The 13,261-nt window shown below is 42.2% G+C and overlaps 1 protein-coding gene across 1 annotated transcript in view; it reads left to right on the plus strand.

Annotated features, from left to right (window-relative positions):
- Positions 1–766: 766 nt before the first annotated feature.
- LOC109032740 (signal-induced proliferation-associated 1-like protein 3) overlaps positions 767–13,261 on the plus strand; it is a 157,172-nt gene continuing 144,677 nt past the window's right edge. Inside the window, exon 1 of the mRNA XM_072302682.1 lies at positions 767–1,457. The gene's annotated coding sequence lies outside the window, so the exon portion shown is untranslated. The remainder of the gene's footprint in view (positions 1,458–13,261) is intronic.

Raw genomic sequence — 13,261 nt, forward strand, 5'->3', positions numbered from 1 at the left:
GATTTTTGGGTGAAAATGGGGAATATATTGCCCAATGAAGTCTGGTAAAAATTTTAATGAAAACTATACTATGTTTGCTCTTTCCCTCCTGAAATATGGGCTGACGTGGCGTACTTTGCGATGTATCGATTGATCTGCCACTTAAAACTATGGAAAAGGATCGATAGACAGGGCGTTCGCAACGAACACCTCATTAATCGATTCTTCATCGCAGCTGCAGATGGGGAAAAATCGATGTTCGATCATCCGCGCCTCTCCACTAATGGGCTGCGGTTGATGACCATACAAATTTAATATTCTACTCAAAAAATTCTTTATTCAAAAGTTAATGCAGTAAAAAAAGTGGAGAGGTAAAACAGGATACCGCAGATTGATGCAGAGACCCATCGGATTGAAGTTATGAATTATGATCACTTACACTAACCAACTGTTCCAATAAAAGAACACCACATCCTCAAACTTCAACTGGATGCTCTCGGTATCGCCTTCAATTCGTCAAGATACAATTTCTTATACGCCAGTGGTTGGATTGCCTACTCAAAGAATTGAAGACAGCCAGTAGAAGATAACACAAGGCGAGTGTGAAATTTTCTAATGAATGGCTTTAATCGTACAGGAAACTAGAATGTGAAGAGAGGGGGTATCATGTGGCAGTAGGAGAGGACTTAGAACCACATGCCTGCATCTTCTGGCTCCCTTCCCCTCGGTTCTTCATCACCCCCACTCCTTGCATTGAAATTCCTCTCTCTGTCTCTGTATCCCCCAGCTGTCGGTATTTTCTAGGTAGTGGCAGCGATTGTGACGTTTACGAACCAGCCAAGTTGCCTCCAAGCCATCAAGCCAAGTTTTGAGTTCAGGCTTTTGTGTGTCGGTTGTCGCGTTATCCGCGTTTGCGGTCCTTCCTTTTAACAAAATCTCGAGTTTGTTCATTTGTTTTGATTTTGCCGTGTCAACACCCTGCAAATCATTTTTGCACCCTTTTGTGCCTAGCATCACCTGAGTGCATTCAAATCAGTGCCTTGTCTTATCGATGCACCAATGCAGTTTACACCCGTGATCGTATTTTTGTAATTTTGCGACCCAACAATCCTTGTATTATATTATTTCTGTGTTTTCTTTGCCGCGAGCCCTTGCTGGATTACGTGTGGTCGAGGCGCATTTGGATTGTAGCTCCGTGTTTACAATTCGTTTTTCGTTTGTTAGGATGGAGTTTGTGATTACTTCCGGAATTTCGGGAAATATTTACGAGTTAAATTCGTCGTAAGGCGGTTTACAATTGTTTCGTGCGTTAAGCGTCATCCTCACTTGTGGATAAGTGTGTGTTGTGATAAGTTCCAAGCTAGTCTCTCAATTTCCGAGTGATTAGCTCAGTTGTTTTGTCTCCAAGTTGGATATAAAAAGGCCTCACCCTGTTCTGCGTCCAGAAGCAAAGAGATAACGCTGATCTCGTCAAAGATGTAAGTCAGCTTTCCTTCAGGTCATATTTGTCTTCTGTTTGATATCCGCTCTATCCTGCAACTCAACGATAACATCTCCATCGACTGTTGACTGTGGCTTCTTGCGAAGCCCTGTTTCCTCAGTCTTGTGTACAAATTGTCAATTTTAAATCACTCCAAATGTGGGCCAAGCAGGCAGGCAAGATAATTGGGAAAAATTCTGGTAGAACGGTGGATACTGAGGGATATTTTGTATTAACGGCGAAAGATATGCTCCGTATGGCAAAAGATAGCCAAAGTTAGCTGGCTCAAGCATTGATGAGCCGATTCTCCTGGTCACTTTTTTGGTCCTAGATATTTAGTTACATGCAGCCAATAACTGCCTACTGGCTGACAGATTGCGGTTAACTTTACTAGTCATTACCCGTCGCTCATTTGGGTTAGAGTTTGCGCATCGTATGTTGAGACAAACGACAAAGTATTGTTTATGTCACCATTCACCAGTGGTGTCACCTGATTGCATGTATTAACCTGTTGAGTGGTGCAAATTCAGAGCTAATTGAAGATTGACGTTTGTCTCAACATATGATGTGCGAGTTCTATGTGTAGGGATGTTGTCAGATAAGTTAGCCATTGTTTACTTTTGGTTTGCAAGCGCAGATGATGAATTTAGGCCTCTGCTTAGACTGTCGTTCGCTGCTCTTCATCCACCGGTACTTTTATGTGCTGGAAGACAACAGCAAACGTTCAAATAGTGTGCAGTGGTTAACACACATCCTTTTGTGCATTGAATCCATATTGGAATGCAGTTGAAGTTAAAAGTCCGACTCCGGTTTGTTTTCGTTAGGTTATGAAGGGCCTCAGGGGTACTTCACTACAGAGAAGGCATTCACTTGTACCATCCTAACATCTTTCTTATCCAAGAAGCAAAGCAAATTCAAACTATAATTTTCACCCTGCAATCTCCGTTAACTTGGGAGGGTAATTATTGTTTATGAGAAGAAGTAATAATGAGGAATGTCTCTGCCGAGAAAACAACTGCAGAGCTTTGTCTAATGTAAGCGACAACAATGGTAATATTTTTAATCACTGTTGTTGATCATTGATCATTCACAAAGCTGAGTCATGTATCATGGAAGTGAAATCATTAGCCAAGATGATGCAAAATGGAGAGTTTATTTCTGGTCCATCCTGTGTCATATTTGAGCAAATTACATATTTAAGGTGGAAACTAGCTTTGCGTATCTATTTGATGGACTGAGTAAATAAAAAAACTAATTTGAATCTGTTGAGCTTATTTTCAAAGTCAGGCCAGTTACAGGACTGCAAATTTATAGGTCAAAACTGACTTTTCAGAGGCACAAATCTTTAAAGGAACGCATGTATTTCTGGCTCTATGGCAGCTGCATACCTCGTCTTTACCTAATTTTAAAGCTCTTGATTATTTTTTTTGATTGGTTGTCCACAAAATATTATTTTGAGTTACATTTTTCTTGAACTTATTTTTCAAAATTTTAATTATGGAAAAAGCAGGTCTTCGATTTTTGTGAAACTTATTTTTCTCTTAGATCTGTATCTTCAGAAGTATTCCTCAAATTTTGAGACCAGGATGGCGATGGGCCCTGTTTACAGCGGCTGAAGTTGACCGAACAATGTTTCGCCTAGCCCGCAAAGAGGCCCGGAAAAAAGTTTTGTCATAGGTGATCGACTTCACGAAATCTGCAACTGACGGTCGTGTCGTTGATGCTGCCGTGGTAAGGAAAAACGCCGTATGAACCATCAGGCATTGCCAAATTTTCTTCGGTAAATCACGAATTATCAGGAAAATTTTTAAATATTTTTCTCTACTTTTTTAGATAATTATGTTCGCAAATTCACCTAAAGTTTCTGAAAATTTCAAGGAAAAATATTCATAACTTTCCTCAAAAATAAACATTTTATCGAAGGAAATTTGGCAACTGTCGAATGTTCATACGGCGTTTTTCCTTAGCACGGCAGGATGGGGTTGTAACTTTAAATTGTAAAATTTTCAAGGCTTTTCCTGTTCTTGATCAGCGAGGCCCCAGGAAATCATATCCGAATTCGAAGCCGTGTTGTCTCCACTCTCTTTAAGGGACTCCAGCGCTGCCTTGCTACGGAAGAGCGCCGTATAAGCCATCAGGCGTTGCCAAATTTTCTTCGAAAAATTATGAATTTTCAGGAAAATTTGCGAATATTTCTCTTCCGTTTTTCCAGATGATTTCGTTCGTAGTTTGATCTAAAAAGTCTGACAATTTCAAGGGAAAATATTCATAACTTTCTTTTAAAAAAAATCTTTTCCAAGAGGAAATTGGACCGCGTTAAGCAGGAAGGAACTAAGCCACATCAGGTATTGCCAAAAACTGTCCAATTCATTTAAGCCATCAGGCGTCGCCACATTTCCTTCGAAAAATCAAGAATTTTCAAGAAAATTTGCGGATATTTCTCTTCCGTTTTACCAGATGATTTCGTTCACGTAGTTTGATCTAAAAAGTCTGGAAATTTCAAGGGAAAATATTCATAACTTTCTTTTAAAAAAAAATATTTTCCAAGAGGAAATCGGACCGCGTTAAGCCCGAAGGAACCAAGCCACATCAGATATTGCCAAAAACTGTCCAATTCAATTTTTTACACTAAAACGGCTGTGCAGATTTTTGTGCGATTTTCCGTGAATGTTCTGCAAAGTACGGAGCAAATTCTTTTAAAATTTTGAAAATAATCTGCACCAATGTTAAGCCGAGGCGGCGTTTTTACTTACACTGCAGTGCAGGTCCAGGCAGGCCTGTTCTGCCGTGTTAAGGAAAAACGCCGTATGAACATTCGAGAATTGCCAAATTTCCCTTGATAAAACATGCATTTTTGACAACACCCGTGGATATTTTACCTTGAAATTTTCAGATATTTTAGATTAAATTGCGTACAAAATTGTCAGAAAATTTTGGAAAAGAATATTTGCAATTTTCCTAGAAAATTCGGTTTTAATTGGAGGAAACTTGACAACTCTCGAATGTTCATACGGCGTTTTTCCCTAGCACGGCAGTGTTTTAGTTACTATTCCTGGGGAGGTAGAGGGATACTTTCCGTTGAAAGATACCCTACAGGGTTCGAATGAATCCGCACTTACCTCGCGCTCTCCGCAAAACCTGAACGAAGCCCGTCGTTGCCAAATGTCCTTAAATGCTACCCTATTTTCTCAATTCTTGGCTTTGGACACCACGACGAATTTTTTCCCCTCGTTTCTTGGCAACTAAGCCGACAATCGCAAACAGAGGCACTCGACCTTGTCGCTCCGCGCCACAACTGCGCGAATGCACACACGAGCACCGCTCGAGTCGGAGACGCCGCACAGTGAATCGAGTCAATCGGAGAGGTCGGACAAAATTTGGAAACTTTAAACGCTTGTAACTCCATTTATGCAAAACTTTGAGGTTCTGAAAGTGGTTTCATCGGTTTCCTCGTGAATTTCTCTTCACGAAGCACTCCTTGAACTTGAAAATGTGACGAAATAACCATCAAATTTCATAGTTTTAGTCAAAACATTTCATGTCCTACTTCTCGGATTGACTCAATCCACTGTGCGCCGTTTCGCCCGTGAAAATTTCCCGTTTCGCATCCGTCTCGAGAGGATAGTCGCTTTTAGAGATGACGTCACTACAGGGATTCACCACTATATCGAATTTGATCCTAATAGCAATAATAAAATAACCTCTTTCAATGCCATAAATGAGAGTAGATTGATAGAAATCGCTTCTGAGAAACGTAATGCTGATAGCGTATGTTCTCCCCTTAAAGAGTTCGTCTTGCTGATGCGGCCGCACACTGGATAGAGTCAATAAGAGAGGTCGGACAAAATTCGAAAACTTTAAAAGCTTGCGACTCTGTTCAAACAAAACTTGGAGGTCTTAAAAGTGGCTCCATTAGTTTCCTCGTAATATTCTCTTTCAGAATCACCCCTTGAAATTCGAAAAGTGACGAATTAATCATCAAAATTTGCAGTTTTAGTTAAAAAATTTCATGCCCGACCTCTCTGATCAACTCGATCCACTGTTCGCCGTTCATAAGATCAGTGGCGTGGCGTGAATTACGATATATCGATTGTTATGCCATTTAAACCCATGGTAAAGAATCGATTATTAAGGTGTTCGCTGCGAACACCCTGTTTATCGATCCTTTTACAAAAATGTTGTTACAAAATGGGTTTAAATGGCATAACAATCGATACATCGCAATTCACGCCACGTCACTGCATAAGATATGGAAGGCTCCAAGGAGTCTGAATGCCGTTATGGGTGCGTTACACTGCCAGGTTAAGGAAAAACTCCGTACGGACCTGCAGGGGCGAATTTCCTGGAATTTAATATCCGAATTTATGGATAGTTTTCTTCTAATTTTTCGGATTATTTTGTTCGCAATTTCACCTGAAGTTCCTGAAAATTTCGAGGAAAAATATTCATTAATTTCCTTACAAATGAAGTTTCATCGTGGGAAATTTGGCATCTCTCGAATGCTCATACGGCGTTCTTCCTTTGCACGATAGTACTAGAGTACCTGTATAGCGAGAGTATGGACAGATCGCTTCATGGAGGGCTTAGGGCCCAGAAGTGCAGCCACCCTTCTAACCAACTTCTAACGCACAAAATTTCACTGCCAGTCTGTAGATTCCAATTCTAACGAAGATGGCTAAGAAAGTACATAAATGAGCGTTCTTCCACAAAAATGAATAAATTTATGCAAAAACTAAGTCAAATACGTGCTTTATAAACGATGGTTCGTAACAGTTGTATTAATAAATCGCTCTGGATAATTGAAATTCATAGGTTGGCTGCATTTCTGGGCCCTAACTTTATTCGCGGAGGCATCGGTGAAGGCCTGATGGATTTTCGAAGTTTCACATCTGTCTATACTCTCGCTGTACAGGTACTCTAGACAGTACAAGAGGAGGAGAACGTTCAGGGCTGCGTCACGCACCGTTAGAATCGGTGTCTATCGCCTGTTTTTCGAAAATCTAACGTGAAAAATCATCGCGGAGTGTGGAACTTTTTCATCCCTAATCCGTCGCCGAATCAGGGCCGGATTTACTTACTTGCCGCCCATGGGCCGCCTGTATTTTGCCGTCCCCTTCTCATTCGTTTCGAAACATCAATAAAAACCATCAAGTGAACTTGGCGGAGGGGGAGGGGTGCATAAGAAGCGTTTACTCGTGTTGGACACATTTTTTTGCGAGTGTCCTGTCAACACTACGAGCAAAAGTTCACGGAACTTCGCGCGAAAGTTAAGTTCCATAAAGCTATCTCTGTGTGGACAAGGCCTTCCATTTATAAGAATTGAACGAAAAAATTACATACGAAAGAACGAACATAAGTGCGGTTTAATAATTTTAACTTCCGCCGCCGCGCCGCGCTGACCGCACTGTGTTTGACGCAATGCGTGAAGTATTCATGCAGTCTTGTAGGCGCCATGCGTTTCACGCCGCCCGCTGCTGACCGCAGCTACCGCACTGTGTTTGACGTAATGCGTGAAGTATTCTTGCAGTCTTATAGGCGCTAATACGTGTTACATGCCGACCGCCGCGCCGAGGGTTTCTCCTTTTCATCTCAAGTTCTCGTCATCATTGCTTTCTGTGCCGCGCCGTTCCAGGCCAAATTCCGTGTTCGGTTTCTCTCTTAGTCTTAACTAAACTAGGTAATTAAAGGGTCTTAACTCGACTAATTAAAGGTGCTGTCTACTGCATCACAGAAAGACGACAAAATTAGAAATATACTCTCAGGAAATGAGAGATTTTGTCACCTTTTCCTGATTGTATTTATTTTTCTGAATCCGATTTTTCCTTATACCTACATTCAAAAAAATTACAAAATTTGCCGCCCCCTAAATTTGCCGCCATGGGCCGCGGCCACCCCCTAAATCCGGCCCTGCGCCGAATGCTAATTCGTAAGCAGAGATTGAACCGAGCACCAAGTAATTTTTTATGGGGTGTAGATCTGTGTTACGGGTTCAAGAAGTCCTATACGGCGAGTCAAATCGCCTTCATTTCCGTGCGTATGTAACATGGACATCCGGGAAGCCTAAATAGTTGCATCCAGGTGTCAATGAAATCAATGTAGTGTTCATCGCATGCGATATTAAATGAGGGCGCTTTGCTGATTTCTCATACACCTTACCTTAATTCCAGCGTTGCCTTTTTGTGTCTTCTCCTTCTCGATTTTTAATATCATTACTCCTTGCCTCTGGCGTCGAGTAACTGAGCTACAATCGGACCGCGTTAAGCAGAAAAGAACCAAGCCACATCAGCTATCGCCAAATTAAATCGGGCGATTTAATTTTTACATGAAAATTGTCGTACGGATTTTGGTGCATATTTCGTTGAATTTTTTGCACAGTAGGCACAAAGCAATTTTTTTAAAATTTTCAAAGGCATCCGCACAAACGTTCTCTTCTAAATAATTAAATTGTCCCGTTAAATATTGCATTATAACTGATGTGGCTGGGTTCCTTTCTGCTTAGCGCGGTCCAATTGATGAAGTACTCAATATTGGAGCTTCAAAAAAGCGCCTCAATATTTCTGCATGAAGCATCGCAGCGCGCAGCGCCATTGAGACGAGGTTATCACAAGTCCACGTTTTCCGCATCGGTAGTGTAGTAGGAAGATACGTTTCCCCCGATTTTCACGACGTCTCCCCCCCCCCTTTTTTTTTCACGGTTTGCCGTGGCCGTAATCTCGCACAACATGCTACAATCTGCGCTAGGCTCGTAAGTCGACCCTCGATCCTACCCCATTAGGAGGTACGCTTAAAAATCGATAATTAAGATACCCTATTAATCGATCCTTTCCCATAGGTTTAAGCTCGACACACCACTGCTTCCTCCTCGCTAGGCCCCAAGCTCGGTTTCGTTCTTATGCAAGTGTCGTTTCTCGTGCGCCGTGTACACTCATTGTCGGTAGTCACGTGTTCCCCTCCGCCCACCTTCCCTCCCTCGGTGCCCCCTAACCCCCCCCCCCCCTTTTTCATTGGTTTACAACTCGAGCGAGAGACCCCGGCCACCTCACCGCGCTCTTCCGACCAGTCATGACCTATCTGCGAGCCGACGTTGCCGGCTTGCAGTGCTTTGCGATATATCGATTGATCTGCCACATAAACCTATGGGAAAGTATCGATAAACAGGGTGTTCGCAGCGAGCACCTTAATAATCGCTTATTTACCACAGCTTCAAATGGGGAAATATCGATTGATCGAAATGCACGCCACGCCACTGCCGGCTTGTTAGAACTAAGGAAAAGGAAGACTAGACCCATTGGCGGATCCAGGGGGGGGGGGGGGGGGGGGGGGGGCGCGTACGCCTTCACTCTGGATGTTTTAAAATTTGGACAAAAAATCTGGGGGAGTCCCCCCGGACTCCTTTTACGCCTTCATCTTCTTCTTGTTTCTCGTAGAATGTCTTTCATAAGAAAAATTTTAAAGGGCATAAATTCTCGATTCCTGTTTGGGAACCCCACTATTGGAGAGTATTAGATCGGCGTAAATCCGGCAACGCTGAAGCAAAGTTGCCGAATAGTCCGTGGTCGCATTTTAATGCGATCTGTGGGGGTGTTTTTTTTTTCGCGATATCGAATTTCGTGTTCCTCACCGCAAGATGGCAGCACGGACGGAAGCGGTTCAGTGTTGCCCAATGATCTAGATATTATAGATAGGGTGATCCAATACCAGTGGTCCTATATGCTGCGCCAACAGTGAAATTCATAACACACCAGGAGCAACAATTTAAGTTAGGACGAGGACAGCCGGTTTCCATGGTTTCTTATGGGACTGTTGTTGAATATGGACTTCTGGCAAATCCAGAACCAACTGTTTGAAAATCTGTGTCCAGATATAAAACTTAGCCATTCCTCAATTGGACGTATTTCTATCAAACGGACCTAAGCGCCATAGGGTGAGGAAGGTAGAGGGGGGCTTGGATTGGCGGCGGAATCGGGCGTCCGGCTTATTCCTTCCTATACTCGAAATGCTTTTCCATGGCGCTTAGGTCCGTTTGACAGAACGCGCTATCCGGGATTCTAAATTCCTCTAAAGGAACTCAAATTGGCGCTTAGTTCCATTTGATAGAAATACGTTCAATTGAACGAACGATAAAAATTTCAACGCTAAGTCATTCATTGAAATCAGCGAGATATTGGACAAAAATTGCACAGGTACTTCCTCTTGAAACATTGAATTCTTTGTGTCAATTCGACAACCTTGGAATTTAGTTACGTTCCTTCGTCTCGGAAACTACCAAGTATGCCACACACAATCAGTATCGGCCCCAAGTGTCGTGTAACGTTTATCTCTATCCTGTGCTTTTTCAACCAGCATGCCTGAAACTTGATTATTTAAATAGGCCTTGTTACCCTCTGGCTTTCTGCTCACTATCATGTCGAGATAAAGCTTGAATGTGAAAGTTCCCGATTCGGCCAGCGCGTCGCGTGGCGTTACGCTACGCCGAAAGAATCCAAATATTTTGTGTAATCGTTCAATGAATACTTCGTGATAATGCTGGGGATATATTTGATACGCAAGTCTCATTAAAATTGAAAGTATAAAATTGAGAAATCGGGATCGGGTGTTTATCGAGTTCAATCGGATTCTGTGCGTATACACTCCCAATCTGATTTATAAACTAAAATGTCAATACAAGGGTCATTGCTTACCACAGGGGTGAGAGACCTCTGGACCACGCGACCATGGTGGCCTGTAAAATGGAAGGACCTTCGTCACAACAAAAAGAAACCGGATTTTTTTCTTAATTTTAATTTTCACGACGTTTTAATGGTGTAAAAGTCTAGCTTAATCGGTGGAAAATCATTTTCCCGTGTTAGATTTTTACGAAATCTTTGTTTTTACGACATTTTAATGGTGAATAAGTCCACTGTTTTGGTGAGAAATGATTCTGTTTTTCATGTTTACGTCTTCAGAGGATCATGAATTTAAGTTGAAAAATGAGGAAGGCCAGGAACTAGTCGACCACGTATTGGTCTCGCACAAAACCTGGTTTTGAAAAGTGATGAAAAGTAGGAGGCTGTAGCGACTCTTGAGTGACATGGCAACACATTTTTTTCTCCATTCAAATGTATGTGAAACGATCGATTCTTTCTTCTGTTCTTTCGAACAATCTTCCACGATCGATATTTTCAATGGATTTAAAAGGAGGCAAAACAGAGCATTGCCAACTTGCAAAATCGCTCTGCAGGAGGCCGGCCCGCGTCAGCGAGAAAAGCACGTGTTTTCCACAAAATCGTTGAAGTCCCTCTTGCAAGGATGTGCGTGCAGGAAGTTCCTCGGAATGAATATCAGACGCAATCATTTCAGCCTCACAATTTGCACACTCCGCAAAAATGTCTAAAGCATGAGTTGCACAGAATAATAACAAACCAGCTTGCGTTTTCTGCTTTTAATTTCCTTCTGATTTTTCACGTTACAGGAAGGGGCAAAGCCTTTTTAAACCCAAAATTTACCTGATTTCCAGATTGCTTTGCCTACGCGCGAACCATCGATTTTTCCCCATATGTAGCTATGGTAAAGAATCGGTTTTTATGTGTTCGTTGCAAACACCCTGATGTCTATCGACCTTTTCCCACAAGGTTAAATGGCAGATCAACCGATGTATCGAAAAGCACGTCACTCCAATGGAACGTCTTACTCTTGGATCTTCTAGAGAGATGTCAAATCAAATTAAATCTTGTTTGCAAAGGGTGGCCTGAAATAGAGTACCTATATTGAGAGAGTATGGCCACTGGGCCCCATGGAGAGGCTTAGGACCCAAAAATTGCGGTGCTTTATTTTTGGTTTTCGTGGATGGGAGGGGGGTCATTGCCAACTTTTGACGGTCATCACCAACTGCACTTGCTGCCAACCTTACTACATCTAAGATAATTTTTCTCAAAAATTGCACACGATTAGCCTTAAAAATATGGGAAGAAGTCGCAATAGTGCATTTGAGTAAATTTCTCGTTACGATAAAGAAAACTACATTTCGAGTCATTTTGCATTACACTAATTTATGGCATCCGCCATTTTGGGTCCTAAGGGCTCCATTCAGCCTAAGATGGCTGAGCCAATCAGAGGTGGTAACACTGGTGGCCATACTCTTTCAATATAGGTACTCTAGCCTGAAATTTCCGCCCACAAGTCCTGCGCTGCGAGGCCTCCTTCGAGTATACACACGCTGTTCTCCGAAATAATATTACTTCGAAAGTTTTATGGGAATTTTTTCTGTTGCACTTGCTCGTTTTCCCCTCCGCCGTCAAATAAAGAGCTAATTTATTTCGCCATTATGGAAATGAGGAAACAAGAGTGTTTCTCATTATTCGCGAATCATTACATCTCATTATTGTCAACATCCGTCGGGTGCTCGCGACGCAACGAAAGAAGATAATTACCGAATCCAGTCCTGGAGTGTCATTTGCAGTCTTTTCTTTTGCAATATTCATTAAGACAGATTTCACTAAGAGGCGCGTGTAATCAGAACTGCGATTTTTTACATTTTTGCTCTGAATCTGGGAGGCCTTTCTCTCAGAAAATCTGAAGGTTTCGCGTTCAGTATGAACGTTTGCGTTTCCGTCGAAGGATGCGGCGAGCAGCTCGAAGCTGCGTTGCGCGTTAACAACAAGAAGAACTAAGTTGTTTTTTACTTCTTTCGGTTAATATTGGAAGTGAAACACAAATAAACCTAATTTTTGTGTCGATTTTAGTACAGCATGCGTTGAATTTAGCACGGAAATAATGATAACACCGGGAAACCGCAGAATCAACTGAAGGCTAATAGGTTACTTTGTGCTCCGTTTCTCATATCACCCGAACTTGGCGTTGTTTTTTCTCTCATTTTCGGTGCATACTAGGTCTCAATTGTCCGAAGTTCTATCCGCGTTATCACTCGCTACTTCGGTTTGTCGCGTCGTATTATCAGTGGCGGCGGTAACAGTGTTCGTCGGTTTGACATTGGTTTTAATTTAAAGATAGTACCTATTTTTCAACATTCAAAATACATACAATCATCATACCAACTCTAAGAGCATTATTGGGATTACGCAATTCCCAGGTTCGTGTGCAATTTTTCTGTTGTCTCAGAGGTGATATAAATGGCTTGGAGGACAAGGTGCATAAGTGCAGTTTTTGTTATTTCGAGAAATACGAGTTTAATGTTTCGAAATTGCGTGGATCCTTATGGCAGAAAAAAAGTTCAAACTGACTTTTTGTTGCTTAAAAATTGGAATTTGGGAGTGAATTTTTCTTTGAATATGCATTAAGACCAGTTTTACTTGAAATCATCAATTTCTCACTTTTTCAAGAATGCGCCTTTGCGCCTTTTCCTTCAAGCCTTTTATATCCGTTTTTGTGTAGGGTTTTGTGGGTTAACGTGAGTGTTAACGCGAGTCCCGATTTTCAAACCCCCTCTCCCAAATCCTGAGAGTAGGGGTCGGAGATAGCTTAATGGAGCACGGCGAGCAGAAATCATTCACAATCTCTGCCTCGGAAGTTCTACATTCTTGAAAAAATTTCCTCTTTGCACAAGAAAAGCCAGAATTATGCCTTGAGGGTATGCATTCCTGTCGAACCTGGGGAGACTTGGTGCTCCGCCGCCGCGCCGGGCGGAAGACGGGATTCTGGTTCGGGCGCGGGTTGGTCGGCGGGTATCGGCCAGTGGCGAGGCGTGAATAGTCGATTATCGATATTTCCCCATTCGAAACTATGGTAAAGAATCGATTTTTAAGGAGTTCATAGCGAACCCCTTGATTATCGATCCTTTCCCGCTGGTTCAAATGGCCGATCGAT

This window comes from Bemisia tabaci, chromosome 7 (genome assembly GCF_918797505.1).
Source record: "Bemisia tabaci chromosome 7, PGI_BMITA_v3".
NCBI lineage: Eukaryota > Metazoa > Arthropoda > Insecta > Hemiptera > Aleyrodidae > Bemisia > Bemisia tabaci.